At 35.1% G+C, this 18,814-nt stretch overlaps 1 pseudogene; it reads right to left on the reverse strand.

The window, feature by feature from the left end:
* Positions 1-9,965: 9,965 nt before the first annotated feature.
* On the reverse strand, positions 9,966-12,838 carry LOC113309478 (annotated as a pseudogene).
* Positions 12,839-18,814: the final 5,976 nt, after the last annotated feature.

An 18,814-nucleotide genomic window follows, 5' to 3' on the forward strand; every position in this document is an offset into this window, starting at 1 on the left:
ACTTTTATCGTAGTTGTGTGATCTGATCTTGTTTTTTCTATCGTACGAGTAAAATTGTAATAATTCGCTTGAGATTGATATCTCCGATAGGCAAGATAGAAAAGTAATCACAAACAAACTTCGTTTCATCGTTTGTGATTCCGCAATATCTTTTTCGCTGCGTCGATTAAGATTATTGTGAGGTGATTGATAATACTGAGCTGTTCTTCGGGAATATAAGTCTGGTATTATTGATTGGTTCCTGTTCACCTTGATTTATCAAAAGACATAACAAAACTCGTAGGTATATTCGTGGGAGACGGATTTATCTATTATCATAGACTTTTCTGTGTGATATAGATTTGTTTATTAAAGTCTTCAACTTTGGGTCGTAGCAACTCTTAGTTGTGGGTGAGATCAGCTAAGGGAATCAAGTGCGCAGTATCCTGCCGGGATCAGAGGCGTAGGAGCATAACTGTACCTTGGATCAGTGTGACATTGATTGGGATTCAACTACAATCCAGACCGAAGTTAGTTTGGAGTAGGCTAGTGTCTGTAGCGGTTTAATACAGTATGTGTTCAATCTGGACTAGGTCCCGGGGTTTTTCTGCATTTGCGGTTTCCTCGTTAACAAAATTCTGGTGTCTGTGTTATTTCTATTCCGCATTATATTTGTTTATATAATTGAAATAATACAGGTTGTGCGTTGCTCATCAATTAGAATATCTGACCTTTAGGTTGTTGATTCATATTGATTGACACTTGGATATTGGTCTTTGGTACCATCCAAGTTATCTCTCTTTGATAAAGACTCGCAGATTTCTATTTACTTGAGTAAAGATCAAATCGAGAGATTGAGATATAAAGTCTTTGATATACTTTTATCTAGATTGAGTCTGACTGTCTAGTTGATTATCTAGAAAGTATATTAGAGTTTGTCCATACAGATTTCTAAGCAAAATATTGGGTGTGGTTGTTAGACCCCCGCTTTTTCAATTGGTATCAGAGCAGGCAAACACGTATAAGACCTTATAAGTCTGTGTTTGTAGCGATCTGACTCTATGGGCAGAGGTGTTATCTCAATTAACGTACCACCAGTCTTCGATGGCTCAAACTACCCAGGGTAGAAAGTTGCTATGTGTGCTTATCTTCAAGCGCATGATTTTCAAACCCGGGCACGCGTAGTTAACGGCTATGTTCCTCCGGTTAATACAAAAGGCGATGTATCTATACCTAAGGATGTCAGTAGTTATATTCCTGAAGAATCTCTTGCTGCAATGCAGAACTCTGACGGATTAAATGCTATCAGACAAGCTGTTACCCCAAATCTTCAGCACTATGTGTATACCTGCACTAAGTCTAAAGATGCTTGGGATATCTTAGAAACTATATTTGAATACAATAGATACGTTTCTAAGAAGCACGTCATCAATGGAGGAAATAACCTCAACACCCTTTTCAAAAATACCTCTCTTGAAAAGGTAAAAATTCTTGATCCAAATTCTGTTCAGACCTTTGCATTCAATGCTGTTTCTGAGACAAGTGAATCCTCTAACTTGTCTTGGGATGATGAATGTTGTTCATATGGTGACTGGTTCGATAAACCATTGATAACAGAAAGGATCAAGGATTTTTTGTCATCTCTTGCTGCTAATGATTCTGTGAAAGAAAAGTCCTTAAGTGTCAACATTTTGAATACGTTTGATGAATGTGATGAACCCGCAGCTCTTGCAGCAGAAACATCTACATACTCAAAGTTTGATTCAGAAATCGAGTCTGACACAGAGATTTTTGAATTCTTAAAAAGGGAGGTTCTTCAAGAAAATCTTCGATTAAAGGCTTCATTGAAGAAACTAGAATCATTAGTCCAGGTGAAAGATCTTGAGATAGACTGTCTTAATGATAAACTCACCAGGACCATTGCTCTAAAGGAGAAAGAGACTAATACTCTCAAAGATGATCTATAAAGATTGTCTGGTAGTTCTGACAAAATCTCAGCAATGTTATTTGGTCAGAAATCCTTTAGAAACACAAATGGTTTAGGATTTAAAAGCAAGACTGCAAGTATTGTCAACCACGTTGCCTCTATTCATGTAAAAATAAAGGTTGACAGTTGTGATAAACAGAAGGCATTTTAACAAGACAAATGATCCCTAATTTGTTCGTTTTGTGGAAATGTAAATCATGTTCAAAGCACGTGTTGGAGATTCAAGAGGAACAACAAAAGAATTTCCAGACTGCAAAAGATGAATCTGGATAATCAACATGGGTCTCATAAAACCAATGATTCCAGAGTCAGAAGAGGTAGGAAACCTGTTTATACAACAAACCTTGGTAAATCACCATGTGATAAACAAGGGGAGCGTTTGGCTCACAACGTTACTGTCTATCTTCAGAGACGTTCACATCCTCATTGTTTAGCTTAGTAAAAATGAGGATTGCGCTAAAATAGCCCAAGATTTTTTTCTTTATTTCTTCTTATGTTTGTTAAGAAAATATTCTCCTAAAAAGATGGAGGACGGATCATAAATTCTGCAGGACTTTCTGTGTCTCTAGGGTTTGTGGTTCATAAATCCGTTCTTATTCTTGTGTCTTCTCTTTCTCTTCTCTACTCTAAAAGATACATTCTCATGGCTCCTGTGACTATAGGGATCACAAAAAGAGATGCAGTTGAAGCAGTTAATATGTATCTTTGTAAAGGAATCTCTACCTCAAGAGTAAATAAAGCGAAGTCAACAATCAATGGAGAAGGTTCTTCCTCTAACTGTCTCTTATTTGTTTGTCATTATGATATTGATTTCAGAGGCATGGTGAAAGATTTCATCAACAATAGAAATGATTTAAAATCTCAAATCATTTCCTCTTTGGAAAAGATAACTCACTATGAACAAATATTGTCTCTAACCAAGAACACCTTGTGCGAACGAAAAAGAGAACTTAGTGAGTTGACTGATATCTCTGAAGATTTACAGGAATTGAACGATCCTATAATCAATGGGTTTTTCAATGATGAGAAGGAATTCTCAGTAGATGTTCTGAGAAAGATCTACAAAGCCTAGTAAATCTTCTATATTTCGGTTTTTGTTTAGAAGAATAACTAGAGGTTGGAATAACCATATTGTGATTACACATAGCTATGTCCAACGTTTTCATCTTCAGGTTTTTCGATTTATTGGTTTAAATTCTAAATTGTTTGGAAAATGATTTTTGCAGTATTAATCTTTATGGTTTTATATATTGCAATATTGTTATGGGATATTTGTGTTTGCGTCTGTGAACTTGATTGTCCCATATCTTGTCAAAAGTAAAGTCGTTCATGAATTGATATGCATGTACTGATGAAAGAATGAATGGACTTTTGACAAATACAAAAGTTAAGCCTATATTGTCAATTATTGAAGGAAGATAGGTTAAAATCTTTTGTTTGCAAGGATTATGTCTATTAAATGTCGTTATGCAAATAGTGATGGAAAATAGAATGAATCCTTGTATATTCCGCAGTAATTGATCTTCCCTGATCCATATTTTATGTATTACTGTGTGGCTCCGTAATGTGTCTTATGTTGAGCACGAAACAACCAAGTTGATTAGTTTTATGATTAGCCTTGTTGTTGTTCCGTAAGGTACTTTATGTTGAGCATTTTGAACTAAATTAATCATCTTGTTTGGTTATTTAGTTATGACTCCATAAGTCTTCTTATGTTTGAGCGTTCATGACTGGGTTGATTGTTTTCATGATTAACTTAGTCATTGCTCCATAGACTCTCTTATGTGATTATGACCAATTAAATTGATCAATTTTGTGATTAGTTTGATTGTGTATTTCGATTAGATTAATTATGGGTTTACTTGTGATTAATCTAATTGAGCGCTCTTAAGTCTCCATAAGTTTACTTGTGTCGAGCATTTTCGGTTAAATTAATCATGAACTTCTTGTAGTTAATTTAATATTTTGGATTCAAATTCATACTTGTATGTGATTTTTTATGTCCAAAGAAATCCTTCTTTTCTCTTTCGAAATTAAGGTCGCTCTTGTTGTTCCCTTGGGAATGACATTTTATGGGGGAGAGTTCTTTTTGAACTTGCGCTTAATTGCCAAATCTTTGCGGGGAGCGCGACTGTGGAATATTATAGGGGTTATCTTGTATCTTTAAACTCCTTGATGAATGCATTTAGCTTCGGCTTTATGATTGCATCTAAATAAGATGATGTGTGTTCTTTCTTTTGGTCATGAAATGTCTCTTTCGGAAATTTCATTAGGATCTCGTTCTTGTACTTTTGCCAATTTTATTGACAAAAAGGGGGAGAATTAATATGTAGTTCACACTACAAATACATATGGTTTTCGGATCATTATGTAAGGGGGAGTGGTTTCCATGTGAGATGGAGTATTGACTAAGGGGGAGTGATACATATCACCATAGTATTGTTGTTGAAGTTGTGATACAATTGAACTTTGACGCTGTATAATGATACTATGACACTGTATAGCAATGATTGAGAACTATTGTTTTCTTGTTGTTATAGCTATGGATTTTCAACAACGATGATGCTAAACTTACAACATTTGGGATCATTGGAGTACTTGGAAGTGACGAAGATTTCGAGTAATGTTGAAGATTAGGCATATGGAATAGGAGCTACAAAAGTTAATTTATTTATTTTTTGTATTCCATATGTATTAGTTTTGCCACTAAAATTGACAAAGGGGGAGATTGTTAGAGCATTGCTCGGTCGAACTCACATGTGTTGCTATCTCAAGCATGTTTGTCAATATTAGTGATCAAAACTATAAGTCTTGATTACTAGCCTATTATAGCTAAGGTCTTGGATTAGGATAGAAAGTGTAGTTGAGCTCAAGACTCTATGGAAATCATCATACAAGACGAAGGACTACTCAAGGAACTGGTGGATCTTCATCGACTAAAAGGTATGTGGAGACTTGAACTTATCTGTCACTCAAAAGTCTATTTACTCTATCTCCTACTCTTGAGACAAAATTCGTTTTGATATATAGACTTTCATTATACACATTTGTTATTTCAAGCCGAGTTTATCTCGCCTATCTATTTTTCGAAATGTGTGTTGGTAAGCTTTCGGTTTATCCGAATTCATCTTTACCAAGTAACGAAAGTCATGTTATGTTTCAAATTTTGAAAATTGCTCTGACGAAAAATGGTATGTGAATAACGGCTATGTAACGTTCTCTGAGAATGTTTCAAATGATTGAAATGAGAGTTTAGATTACATAATCATTGGTGGATATAAGAATTGTTGTGGAAACACATATATGCATAAGTCCTATTCCTTGAACCAAAGTTTGCTAGCTTTGTTGATCAAGTAAAGTTGGAAGTGGCGTGAGCCAAGTCCGCGAACTCAGTCCGCGAACTTGCGGAACTTCTCGGCCCGAGATTTTCTGCTGGAGTTTGTGTACTCCTCCCATGAGCTTAAGTCCGCGAACCCAGTCCGCGAACTTGAGCAGGTTATATCTAAAGTCGGTTGTTCTTGAACTAATGTTTAAATAAACTAAGGAATGCTTTTGCAAACCGTGGCTATAAATTTCATGAACCAATTCGAGTGAATCAAACCGATTTTGCTTCAATTGTGTCTTGCGTAGTTACATAAGATTTCCTTGCAATTGAACAACTCTCTAACTAGTTCATTTGAGTCATTTGAACTAGTTATGGTGAAGAAGAATAAGGTTGATATGAGAGTAATCATATGGCTAACCTTTTGGTTGACTTGTTGAACCAACAAATGTTAATGTTTGGGTACGGTTCATAAACCCAAAATTGGACATTTCATTTGTTTGTGACAAGCTAAGTTTTCGATCTAATGGTTGAGAAATATTAGCTTGAATCTAATCAGGTTTTCATCTAACGGTGAATATTGAATGCTTTGTTACTAAGCTAACATTGATTGCAAACCCTGATTTGAAAGTGTATATAAGGGAGAACTCTAGCAACTGGGAAACCTAATCCCCACATATTCTGTGTGATACTAGTTGTGCTAAGCTAGAGTCGATTCTCCTTTAACCTTTGGTTTCTTCTTCTAAACCAGGTTAACGACTTAAAGACTTCATTGGGATTATGAAGCTAGATCGATACGACTTTTACCGTAGTTGTGTGATCTGATCTTGTTGTTTCTATCGTACGAGTACAATTGTAATAATTGGCTTGAGATTGATATTTCCGATAGGCAAGATAGAAAAGTAATCACAAAAAAACTTCGTCTCATCGTTTGTGATTCCGCAATATCTTTTTTCGCTGCGTCGATTGAGATTATTGTGAGGTGATTGATAATACTGAGCTGTTCTTCGGGAATATAAGTCTGGTATTATTGATTGGTTCCTGTTCACCTTGATTTATATAAATACGGAACAAAACTCGTAGGTATATTCGTGGGAGATGGATTTATCTATTATCATAGACTTTTCTGTGTGATACATATTTGTTTATTAAATTCTTCGACTTTGGGTCGTATCAACTCTTAGTTGTGGATGAGATCAGCTAAGGGAATCAAGTGCGCAGTATCTTGCTGGGATCAGAGGCTATGAGCATAACTGTACCTTGGATCATTGTGAGATTGATTGGGGTTCAATTACAGTTCAGACCGAAGTTAGTTTGGAGTAGGCTAGTGTCTGTAGCGGCTTAATACAGTGTGTGTTTAATCTGGACTAGGTCCTGGGGGTTTTATGCATTTGCGGTTTCCTCGTTAACAAAATTCTGGTGTCTGTGTTATTTCTATCCGCATTATATTTGTTTATATAATTGAAATAATACAGGTTGTGCGTTGTTCAATCAATTAGAATATCCGACCTTTAGGTTGTTGATTCAAATTGATTGACACTTGGATATTGGTCTTTGGTACCATCCAAGTTATATCTCTTTGATAAAGACTCGCAGATTTCTATTTGCTTGAGTAAAGATCGAATCGAGAGATTGAGATATAAACTCTTTGATATACTTTTATCTAGATTGAGTCTGACTGTCTAGTTGATTCTCTAGAAAGCATATTAGAGTTTGTCCATACAGATTGCTAAGCGAAATATTGGGTGTGGTTATTAAACCCCCGCTTTCTCAAGATGTGTCCTTGAAACTAACTTGAGAGCTACAAGGGTTATACATATACCAAAGGTTATCTTTGATGTCGAGATTGCTCAAGTCCGATTCTTGATTGACTGTATTTAGTTGCATCTCTTCGGAAAAGGATTAAGTAATGTGATATACAAATGTTGTCCATTTATTTTTAATAATTCCTTATACGGCAGTATCCATCTAGTGCTCTAATCTGTAGTGTCTTTGGAACACTGTTACACTAATTTTATTGAGTTGAGAATCTGTTGTTATGAGAAGAGGAAACTAGTCTTTGTTTTAGCTGTCAACCCGGTAACCTCTTCTTATTCCGGACCGCGGTTCACGTTAACGTAGAGGAGATAAACCTTAGGGTTTCTTTAAAAAAGGAGGAAGAATTCATATTGTTCATAAACCTTTGGTTAAAATAATAAATAGTTGAGTTATATTTTTCATCTCTGCAAAAGAATTGAAAGCTCAAAAAAACCTCATGAAACCATCGTTCTCGATGAAGATGATTTAAAGGAAGGAAACTCTTTTTATGAAACAATGCTGAAAAGGATTGCTTTAAGAAAATAACATAATTCCTAGATTATTGATTCCTTTAAGGATCTGACTCACGCTCAGAATGATCTAAGGTTAAAATTGCTAACCTTCAGTTGCAATTAAATCAACTCATTGGTGGTAAGTTCAAAATGATCGAAAAGCAAAAGGTCATGATTAGAAACCAGAAAAAGCTAATCTCAGAATTTACAAAACTTAGACAACATATTCATATTGTAAATCGGAAGGTTGGTGTGCTAAGTCAGGAACACAACATATCAACAATTCAACGTGTTAAAGATGTCGGTGACTCGTTCTTAGATGGAGTTGCAGAAAGGTATGAAGAAATAGATGAAGTCTAAGATTACGAAGTTCATGTTATTTTCTTCTTATTTTGTTTTCTTATTTTCTAGGAAACTTCTTGTGAGAATTTATTCTTACTTTTGAGAAGGATAACTAGGGTTTGGTATAGGAAAAATTGTGATTACACAAGCTATTTCCAACGTTTTTCATCTTGCATGTTTTTAGATTTGTTTATTTAAATTCTAGAGTTGTTGGAAGATGAACTTGCAGTATGAAATCATTATTGGTTTAATTATTGCAAAAGTCTTACGAAATATATGTGCCTTTACGTATTTTGTGAATCGAGTTGATATTTCATATATGCTCAGAAGTTAAATCTATTATGTTTTTAAAAAATGAAAATAGAACAAACTCTTTGAGAATTTTATCGCAATATCGATCTACTCGTGATCACACTTTTGTGTCATTACTGCAACATAAACTCCATAAGATTTTTTTATGTTGAGTCACACCGAATAAAATTATCTCTTTGTTCGTAACTGGCGTTGAGATTAATTTAAGTCGATATTAAGGATACAAATCCATGTGATTTGGTAATGTCCGACAAAATCCTTCTTTTTCATTAAAGTAAGGTCACTCATGTTGTTCTTTCGAGAATGACATCAAATGGGGGAGAGTTCTTAAATGAACTTGTGTTTAATTGCTATATCTTTGTGGGGTGTGTGGCTGTGGAATTTGAAGGGGATGCTTGTATCTTAGATCTCTTAGATGAGCGCTAAGTATTGTCTTACTATGTGAAAATACTATGTGAATCATCTAAATAAAGTTGCTATATAACCACCTTGGAATCCTGAAATGGTTGTATTCATTATTATCCCATGATATTCGTACCTTTCCCAATTTTATTGACAAAACGGGGAAGAATTATTTAGTAGTTTCGCACTATATACATATGTTTTATGGATCATTATGTAAGGGGGAGTGAATCAATAATCTATAGGTTTCACCTATTATGCAAAAGATATAAGTATTGATTAAGGGGGAGAAACATAACATATCACCGTAGTATTACTTCAGAGTTAGGATACAATTGAACTTTGGAGAAGATAATAATACTATGCTTTTGTATAACGACGATTGAGAATATTTGTTTTCAAAGTTGTTATCGCTACGGATCTTCAACAACAACGATGCTGAGTGGAACACGTTCAGAATCATTGCAACTTGAAGTAACGAAGAATTCAAGGAGTTGAAGAAACCAAAGAAATCAAGTATGATGGATTCGAGGAGGTTTAAAGCTTTATTTTTTTTATGCATATGTATTGATTAAAATTGACAAAGCGGGAGATTGTTAGAGCATTGCTCGGTCGAACTCACAAGTGTTGCTATCTCAAGCTTGTTGTCAAAACTATATCTTGATTTCTAGTCTACAATTAGGATAGAGATGTAATTGAGAAACGGACATCGCGGCAGTCATCATTGCATTCACTGTTTGAAGGCAAAGATCACATAGTATGCTTGCTAATTTATCTACTAGAACACTAATTGCTTTTCTCCACATTTTAGGGATAAAGCTACAATGTGGCCACCGTACAATTGCTTGCTCAATACATCAAGAACAGGGTTTGGCTCAACCTAATTCTTTAGGCAGGCCTACTTCATTCTTTAGTGAGTCTGGAAAGTTACTGACTTGTCCAATGGCAAAAGATAAGCAGGAACAAATTGTGCATAATCTTAGCGGAAAAATAGAAGAGAAACGACAATGCTGGACACTAGTCCGGCAGACACAAGTTACCTATCTGACCAGAATTATTTCTTGGATATCTTGAGTCGCCAAAAGTGTGATTCGTGCTAATTAAACAGCCTAGGGAAACCAGACAAACTGAGCTCTCAAACAGCACCAGTCTCTGGATCCTATTACCCATTAGTGGACCAGGAAAAAATCGTACTATACTGGCTGATTACAAAGTTGTGGTGTAGTCGGTACTCATGTATACCATTTGTTCAAGGTAGGTTACTTAATGGTTGATGACCAACAGGGTTTTGGAACCCTTCAAATATCCTTGCTCAGATTTATAAGAATAACAGAACACTGCAGTTACCGTTACTTAATCCATACAATCAATAAAGTTTTGGAACAACTCATACTGTCTAGTCGTGGTCCTTCCTATATAAGTTTTACAAGGATAAACAGCGAAACTAGAAACTTCATACCAAGACTAAGTACCACACTTATCCACGCCGCTGCTGATGATTCTGGTTCTGCTGCTGCGGGTTATTCTGCCGGTTCGGTCCCCGCTGGTTATGCATGAGGTTCCTTTCATTCCATATTGGGCATGTACACGTCGCTTTTTTATTCTTCCAAGCTGCTCCACAGGTATAGCAAAATTCATGACCGCACCTGCAAATAAGAGAGAATCCCATGAAGTAAAAAGAAGGAAATCACATGAATAACTTAATGGTGTTTGTTGTCCTAAGTCGATAGCATACTCAGAACAAAATCCATATGGTCGAAGTCAGTGCCTTGTAAGCGATGTCCGCCTCAACCCGAAACTTATTGGTGAGTGCTTTCAAACTCGGTAGATAAATGGTTATCAACTGAAAAAGTCTAAGCACGTGATGGAGTTTGTTGTTATGTCTCCATACATTAAATGTGCCTGTGAAGGTGCAGACAACATTTAAACCTAACTAGTTGATCTTGGTCACTCAACATTGTAAATAAGGCAACTTAAAGTCCTTTCAGATGAAATATGAAACTCAGTGGACAGTTGCAGACTCCACACATACAGCTCCCTAACTCAACTCTAGGAATTGATCAGCACTCAACCAACTAAAATCGAGTTTAACATACTTCAGACAAACACATGATATCATGTCTCAACTATACAGAAGGTATTAAACAGAACAACCACTTACCTATAATATATGATACATTACTCGACCAGAATAAGTAAAATCAGTTGGTAATATCTAAATCACCACCAGCCTATGTAAAACGATTCCAAAAAAAATCAGGAAGTACGGGAGAAGCAGGAACCAAGAACATAACGGTACTGCCTAATATGACATGGCATACAAATGAAGTCACACCATAAATGTTTCGTGTTTTTTTGAGCGAATATGAAAAGAATAAGAAAAAACATCCAGAACAAGGCAGCATTGAATAAAATCAACCATGATACCACAAAAGATAAACCTCTACAGGTTATGATAAGCTTGCCTATATATACAAAGTACCTGCAAGTGATGTGGTAGCAACCTGCAACCAGTTCAATCATGTGGTTGCACTTCTTGCATTGGCGCCAAAGTTTCATATTTGCAAGATTCTTCAGCTTTGCGTCGTCCTCGGAACTTTTCTGATAAGCTCGGCAGTTCATGTTATAATGCCATGGAGCCTTGCACTTGAAGCAGAAATATTCATTGCATTTCATACACTGTCCACTTAGATATTCCTTGGTGGATGGATCATAAGCAAATTTTGGAATATTGATCTTTGACATCAGCGCAGAGCACATCGGGTTTGGGCAGTAAACTTTCTCGGTTACAGGTATAGAATCCTCCTGAATGCGTTTGCTCATCATATCAATTAACTTAGTGGTCAAAAAATTTCGACAGTTATCAAGATTTAGCGTGGTTTTACAGCCATCATGAGGACATTGGGGCACCATTCCATTAAGTAGCTTGACTTCCACATGCTGCTTCATACAAGAACAACAATAGCAATGTAAGCACCTATTGATGGCAAACATTTGGCCCACAGAAATATCTTCTAAGCAGATGTTGCACGTCTCCTTCTTACTCCTAGAAGTGCTACATCCAGCTGACCTGTTAATCTGTGAATCTATGGATTCCTTGCCAGCTTAAATGCAAATTTAACATCCTTTCGAGCCACAAGGAACGGGCGACAACTGATGAAGTTTCTTTGAAGCAGAGACACCTGATCAACTACTGTGGCAATGTTCTGCTGATTCACTAGATGTCTCATTGTGATCTGATTGGAAAAAGTAATGTAAATAGAAGTAAAGAATACATGGTATACTTGAAGCTGACAACATTTATCTTATTGTAACATGATCAACGAATGTAGACAAAGTATATCACTTTTGCCAATTCATCCAATAATAGCCGTTTATATTGGACCACGGGTTTCCTCCCTAAGATCAAAAGCTATTTTTAGGGTTAGTCTGCATTTTAAGGGTTTCACATTCTTAGGGTAAAGAACAGCCGAAGTTAAAAGCATTAACAGTGAAGACATGTAAACTAAATCAAAAATGTACTCACATATTGGTAAAGCGGGTAGTAATCGCAAAAGAAATCGATCCTCTTAACATCCAATGAAAGAGCAGCAGTTAAACCTTGAATCAAAGCCTTAGCCTCCACTTTCAATTCCAACTCTTCAGGAGCAAAATCAGACTTCCAATCACCAATCAATGGTTTCACTCCATTCAAAATAGAATTGCCAAGAGGATCACAGACAGCAAAACCTATCCCAGCTATATCAACAATTGAATCCCCAATTCTTTCAGTACTAAACAGACCCTTGAAATACAGCTTAAACGGTGCACTATTATCATGGACATCCCTGGAAGAAGAAGACGCTTCACCAAAAGGTTTCTCAAAATAATCTCCAGTTTCCTCCCATTGATCATTAGGAATACAACTAATTTCTTGTGCAACTTTTTGATCATGAACTAAACGTTTAAGATCGTTTTTCATTTTGTTGATCTCTGTTTCCCATTGTAATCTATCTTTCTCTTCTTGTTCCAATTGTTTCAGTAATTCTAGGGTTTGAAAATCACTTGCGTTTTGAGCAATCTCTTGTTCATCGCCGATAAGGGAAGCAGTTAATGCTTCTTCTACTTGTAGTTCAAATGCAAAGTCAAGGTCCGCTTTCATATCTCTACCCGCCATTGAGTTTCAGTCTAAGCCCTCTCTCTCTCTGGTTTTAGGTTTTTTATTCGAGTATCACTTTCTCTTTTCCTCTCTATATATCTTTCTGTTACTGTTCGTGGCGCGCTTTTTGTGTATAGATTAGACAGCGTACTGGAGAAGGTGCCAAACTGCCAATGGAATGGGGTTGTTGGTTTGTAAAACTCAACTCCTGCGTTGGTTAACTACGAAGTGGTGGAGTATTGAAAAGAGTGAAAAATGGAATAGTATGAGCCAGCTGGTTGTAGCCGCTGTCCATTAACAAAAATAAAAATAAAAATGGGGGAATTAAGTGTTTGACCGTTTCTTCACGAACCCTGTTTTAGGGCATAGGTAAAAATTTCTGGGCATACTAGATAAATATAAAAACGGGTTGGAAATAGTAAAATCGAAAGTCCCTTAACCAAATATTTTTAGTAATGACAAATCTGTCCTTTTAGTATTAGTTTTAATAATTTTGATTAGTGGTTAATGATCTTGATTAGTGATTAACAATCTTCATTAGTGATTAAGATAATTTAATTATTAAAATTTGTGTAGATGAAAATTTTTGAGGAGGAAAATAAAAGTTAGGTTTTTGTTGAGAAGGAGAGGATGAGTTTGAGAAAAAAATTTGTATCTTGGTTCAATGGATGAGGAGGGTCATTTTTCATCTAAAAGATTTAGGAAAATACATATCAAGTACAATAATGATCCGGAAATGGCTTGAAATCATGAAAAGTTTAAATTTTTACACCATGGTACGGCGAACCAGGAATATGATCGGCTTATATTTATCAGCCGAACCCACCTGTTTCTGTAAAAATGAAGAACAGTTCGGCTAGCTGTAATGTTTTAAGTTAGTCGTCGAACCTCCATTTTGTAACTTTCTGCCTATTTTCTAGTTCATGGTTCGGCTTATTTGGAAGTTTTATAATAGGTCGAACATATTCCTGAGAGTTTTGGAAGAAAAAATGCTAATGGTCGGCTTATTTAATGAATATCGTAAGTTAATGAATAACTTAATGCATACTCGTATTAAAGTTCTACCGATTCAACTCGATTGAGAGAAGATTTTCACTAATATTTCCTGTTTCAATTCGATTGAGAGAAGATTTCATTGAAGTTTTTAGGTATGTTTCATCTTCTTCTGTTTCATTTATTTGATTCAATCTGCTTTTCTGTTTTAGAATGTTTAGATTAATATTGATTCAATAATTTTTCATCGAAATTTTTATGTATGTCTTTCAATTCGGAGGTGGAGCTTGATTTTGATTAAAAAAAAATAGCATTTGATTCAAGAGAATTGTGTTTCGAGTCATTAAGTTAAGATTCTAGAGTATCAATTTTTGATTTATTAAGTTAAGATTGTAAACTATCAATTTCGATTCATTAAGTTATTGCCGAAGATATACACTCATATATCAATTTTATCAATTGTTTTTGTTTCTTTTTATTTAAACTTTTACCTGTGCAAATACATACACTCATTCTAATTCTAAAATTTGTTTTCTTGTTGTTTATACTTTTTACCTGCGCAGAATGTGTGTATTTTAAGTGTAGCTAATATCCACAGAATTTGAAATAGCAACTGCATTATTGGCCTCTTTTTCATGTGCGACAGTATGGGTTGAGAAAGGGGATGAGATAAGCCTGGAGTACTGTGGGACTAATGCACTGAAACCGAAAATGCTAGAGGGACCCCGCATTTTTACACCAGCAGAAATACACCGCTATTTGGCGGCTAACGTGGCAGTGGGTCCCAGAAGGAATTAATGAGGGCGATAAAATCGGTAGAGAGAAGGTTTTGTTTTTTCGTTTTTTTTCCTGTCTTCTTTATCTTTACTTCCTACAGACTACAGAGTACTGAGAACGTGCCTTTGATCTTTTTGTTCCTCATCTGCAAGGTTAGATATGGTTACTAATCGATGATGGTTAAAACAAGAAGCCATTAGAGGTTTAAATCACTGAGCTCGGGTCTTCTAACCTTCTTATCACCGATGGTAATTGTTAATATTGGCAATCCACTCACACCACCATTATTATAATCATCATCAAGATCAAATCAAACAAGATCCACCTTTAAGATTATGGTTTTATGCATTGAAAGTTAATTTGGGACTCCATTCGATCAATTTTTTTTTATTCAGTCTCTTATTTCTCTCTCTTGCAGCAGTAACATTTAGTTCATAAAACTAATCATGGATTTCTTTTAATTCTCTGATCACCTAATATAATTTCAAATCAAGATAACCCAAGACCCAAATTTTCACCTATTTAAAGGAACAATCTTGATTTTGCTGTCTTTTGGTTTTTTGATTTGGGTTTGTTACTGTTACTCTAAAACCCTAATGTTGCGGTCTCTGAATTTTATAGTTGATTTAATTAAGAAAACATGAAATTGAAATTAGGATTATTATCCTCAAACTGATGATGAAATTGAAACTGAAATAGTAGAAGAAGATGATGAAGAACTGAAGTTTGAAAAGGTGGAGGAACTGTTTGGTGAAAAGGAATCATTTAAATTTCCAACACTTGAGACAGAATCAGGATAACCTGTAAAATCAAACCCATTTTCTTCTTCATCTCCGTCTGTTACTGAAGGTTCAATCGATAGTTACGATGAGGAAGAAAGAAAAAAGAGTTGCAGTGGAAAGAGAATGTTAGAGAAAGGGAAAAATTAAGAACACAAGTTAAGAACTTAAGAGAGACTACCCTGATTTAATCGCCAACTATTTTTCTTTTATTTACGGAATCGCCAACTATCAATTCAACTTGCTGGGACCCTACCACGTGAGCCGCCACATGGCGGTGTATTTGTGATGGTGTAAAAATGCGGGGTCTCCCTAGCATTTTCGCACTGAAACATGATCTTGTCAGGTAACTTGTAATGATAAGCTCTTTATTATCCTGTATTTACACATCATTTTTTTTTTAGCATACATCAACTCATACTGTATTAGTAATGATTTTATTAAAGTGAGAGCAAAAATGAATCAGAGGAGAGCAAAAATCGTAGTCAACTCACCAATCAAAACCTATTCAGTATATTACCCTAACTCGGACAAAATTACCCAACTTAATACATCCAATTGCCACAATAACTTACACCCATAAAACTCAATTGCACCACCAGTAGATCGTCGTCAACTCCACCTCGGAACTTTATCAAACGACTCAAACACACCAACTCCAACTCAAAAACATAAAACAAAAGAGATGAGAAACAATTACTGCTAATTTAGATACCCATTTCAGGTAGAACAAATCAACAAAATTCATGTATCTTTTGAAACCTAGCGATTCTACCAGCAGGAAATTACAATATAGCTTTTGACGACCATGTATCTTAACCCATTCATGTCAATTTTGAATTTAGAAGACGAAGAAGAACAGTGAATGATCCATTTCCCTAAGTATAACTAGCAAAATAACAATCAACCCGGGAATGACTGGATCAACCAGGGAAAGTTAGAGAAGCATATGTTCTTGAAGGTTGAATTACGAAGATCTAAATCATTCGATTTTGAATTAGATCCCAACAAAACAATATACCGGTGATTTACTAGTTTATAATGGAAGTAGTTTAGACTTTGAACAAAAAAAGAGTATTGTCGGGTTAATTGTTCTTTAATAAATTAATTAAGTTTTTATAGATCATAAACATTAGAAGAAAAAATAATACCATGTTCCTGTTGTTCATGGCTCGGTGGTGGAGGTGATGGTAGAGGTAGAGTTAGGGAGGGTGTTAATTTTGTGAGGTATTAGGTGTATTTAGTGAGGCTAATTAGGTCCAAATTTTTAAAATACATTGAACAGGTCAGGATTTGTGAGTCAACTACGATTTGCGCTCTTCTCGGATTCATTTTTGCTCTCCCTCTAACAAAAATCATTAGTAATAAATAATTATAATTGACTTCTGCAGGTTAGGAAAAGGGTTATTTAACGTTTGGTACTCATCAAATTTCCAACACCTAACTTTGGTACCCAATATTTAAAATTTTATCGGTTGGTACCTTAACCAACGATTGACTGTTAAATACTTCGGTTGACCAAATTATATTTCTTTTTTCTGTTTCTTTTTAAATAAAATTAGTTTGACGAGTTTACCCCTAACAAAACCGTCTTCTTCCTCGCTCTTTTGTTGTGTTACAGTCAACTAAGTGATACATCAATAATTTGAGTACTGCAAACAGGCGTGAGAGGGGTATGGTATTCATCTATTTTTGCTTTTAGGTCTTCTTTTACAGCTCCCTCCTCCCTAGAATTTCGAATCAGATGGAGACCCAAGTCTTCTAGTCTAGTACAAACTCATAGACACCGCTTAATCCAACGGCAGTAGGATGTTTTCCGGCTCAAAAGCTCTTTCCAAATTCTCTCCAACTTCCAATAGTCCGATACTATTTCCCTGTTTATCTCAATCCATAAAATCCCAACAGCAAGGTTGGTAGCTTTCTGTGTAGTCTTTTTTTAAGGTTGTTTTCTTATGTAACAACTTCCTTAAATTTATTCTTGAAAACTTTGTTCGAGACAGGACACAATAACTATACATAGGAGTAGAAACAACTTTCTTTGTATGCATATGAAAGTGGTACTGATTGCAATCTCTTAAGAAATGATGCATTTTTGAAGTTGTTGATGTGGGGATGATGAGTATGTATTGTGGGGATAAAACTGAATGGTATATATATGGTTTTTGTTGCAGGCAGGAAGGTACATAAGGAGTTGGTAGTTGCAGGTAGTGGCTCAGCTTAACAGAAGCAATGCAGTGAAGAAGTGGTGCTTTGATGACTGGATGGATGAGTTGGTGAGGAAATGGTGCTTTGGTTCAGCTGAACAAAGCAATGCAGTTTAGCTGTTTAAGTACTTAGAATAATCTAATTAGTATTATGAACTTATGAAAATTGAAAATATGTAACAAAATGAACTGTTTTTAGTATTATGAACTTATGAAACATTGAACTTATGGAAAATTGGAAACGTTATTTTTAGTATTTTGAATTGTTTCTTTTCAGGTAAAAAACCCGGTACCGGAGTACCGGTACAACACCAGGTACAAGTACAAGTATCAGTACTCAAATTTCAGTACCGGCAACACCAGGTACAGGGACCGGTTCCATAGGAGAACCGGGCCGTACCGGAGTATGTGCAGCCCTACCGACCGCTAAATAACCTTTAGGAAAACTGAGGCTGGATTTGATAATGCTTTTATTTTTCCAAAAGCACTTTCAAAACCTATATATGTTAATAATTTTTGCAATTGGTGTTTGGTAAAAAAAAAAATCAAAGTGCTTTTTCCCCAAAGCACTTCTCAAATTCCTCAATTTTTAAAAGCTGGGGATGAGGAGCTTTTAAAAGCTACAAAAGCATAAGTTTTGGTCCCAACAAAATTTAATGTTTGATTTATCCTTTTTGTCCCTATTTTATTTTGTGAATGAAAAAAATTACCCTTAAATATATATATAATTAATTTTTTATTTCTTATATTTTATTCTTTAAATATTATTATAATCTATTTTCAAACTATTTTATGATACCATTTCATTTAATTTGTCAAAAATAAAAATAAAAACAAATATTGAATAATTACTTATTTGGTTTAATTTTTTGTTTGAAAATTATATATATATAAGTGGTTAAGTAAAATATTTTTTTTAACAATCATAATACTAGTAACAATTAGTAAATTTAATATTTAATATATTTATATTTAATCGTAAAAAAAGTAATTATTTTTATACCCAATAAAATTGAATAAAACTATTTTCAGAGATATGTCTGTTTTTGTCATTTGACACAACAACAATGGTTGAATCTGAAAAGCAACGCACAACAAAAAAACGTTTAACTACTTTTTTTCTCACAGCATAGCACAACAACGCACAACAGAAAAGTGCTTTTATTAAAGCCGTAGCACTACCAAACTAAGCCTGACTCTAGTAGGACTGATCAAGAAAAGAATGAGTTCTCTTTCACGTTATTATTTGAATAATTTTCACGACGGCATT

The sequence above is a fragment of the Papaver somniferum genome, chromosome 9 (genome assembly GCF_003573695.1).
Source record: "Papaver somniferum cultivar HN1 chromosome 9, ASM357369v1, whole genome shotgun sequence".
NCBI classification, from domain to species: Eukaryota; Viridiplantae; Streptophyta; class Magnoliopsida; order Ranunculales; family Papaveraceae; genus Papaver; species Papaver somniferum.